We start from the raw sequence: 1,351 nt of genomic DNA, 5'->3' as shown, positions 1-1,351 counted from the left end.
ACTGGCTGCGGCTCGAGGTGCTCTCCCGGAGATCACCTTGGCAGCGAAGGCGCTTCCACGCCTGGAACACCTCACGCTCTCCTGCTCCCCGAGGGCCCTCTTCCGCAGACATGCACAAGTATGACATGTAGGGCTGTGTCCCTTGCCAGGACCCCTGGACAGGGGCAGCCCAGTGACCTCCTCCCATGGGAGCGGGCGCTGGGCAGAGGGGTTGGCTCCCTTCCCTTCGCCCTCTGCCGCAGTGACTTCTGGCTCCAGAGGGACCTTTGCTGGTTCTTTCAGAGGCACAGGCAGGTCCTGGGGGCAGGGTCCGGTGCTGGGGCGAGGGGCTGCTCTGCTCTTCAGCACACCCGGGCTTAGGGGCAGCAACCGCATTTGAGGACATGACTTACCCATTAACTGTCTCACCCTTATTAAGGGAAATTAAATTAAGTACATTGTAGCAGGCAATAAATCTCTCCCTGGAGAGACAGGGAGGGTGCCTGGAATGTTGGTTTCTGAGTGCGATGTTAAAATTAGCAATTCTGCCTAATCCCATTTTTCAGTGTAATAATGCTTCTGGGCAAGTGTAAAGCTCTGTGGCTTATGTGCACTAATTTTCTGAGACAAATAGAGAATTTCTTCCCCCCTCTCATCAGAGCTATGGCTGAAATCTGAAGTCCACGCCCCATAAGCTCCATTTCCCACTGCTGTGTTTTAAGAGGACGTTTATGCCTTCCCCAGCTCTGTCGTGACAGCTGAGCCGTGGCACCCTGTGATCCCACAGCGAGGTCCAGCCACATCAGTTTTCATATCATCTTGCTGTAAATGAGATTCACTGGACAACACAGATCCGATTTGCAGCACAGCTGTGAAAGAAACCCTGCCTTTAAGAAAGCTACTGCTATGAATAAATTGGATATACTTATTGTGGTCTCCTGGCAGGCTCAAACGTTCAGCCAAGACCCAGGCTACCTCACAGGCACCTCTCACGGAAGGAAATACTTGATGTTCACCTCAGGAAAGGGCTTGACTTGCAGGAAGGTGCTCAGCACACCCGGCTTTCTTACCCTGCAAGGCTGGCACCGCAGCTGGAGGGGTTCCCTTTCCAGAGGACTGGGCTATGTCCAGCTGACAGGGGGAATTCAAGCCTTCTGTACCTCTGCTCAGAGCACTCATGCCACCAGCAGTCACAGAGGGAGAGGTCTGATGAGCCCCAGGAAGCAGCCACAGAGCTGAACCCCGTGCTCGCCTCCGCTCCATCCGTTACTTCTCCTTCCACAGGTGGACTTGCAGCTCTTCAGTGCAGAGACCACTTACCTGAGTATGACGGGAGTCTGACACCGTGGCAAGAACCACCACCGGGTGGACC

The sequence above is a fragment of the Buceros rhinoceros genome, unplaced genomic scaffold (assembly GCF_000710305.1).
Source record: "Buceros rhinoceros silvestris isolate BGI_N320 unplaced genomic scaffold, ASM71030v1 scaffold11419, whole genome shotgun sequence".
In the NCBI taxonomy this organism is placed as follows: Eukaryota; Metazoa; Chordata; class Aves; order Bucerotiformes; family Bucerotidae; genus Buceros; species Buceros rhinoceros.
Note: the sequence above shows the minus strand (reverse complement) of the source record.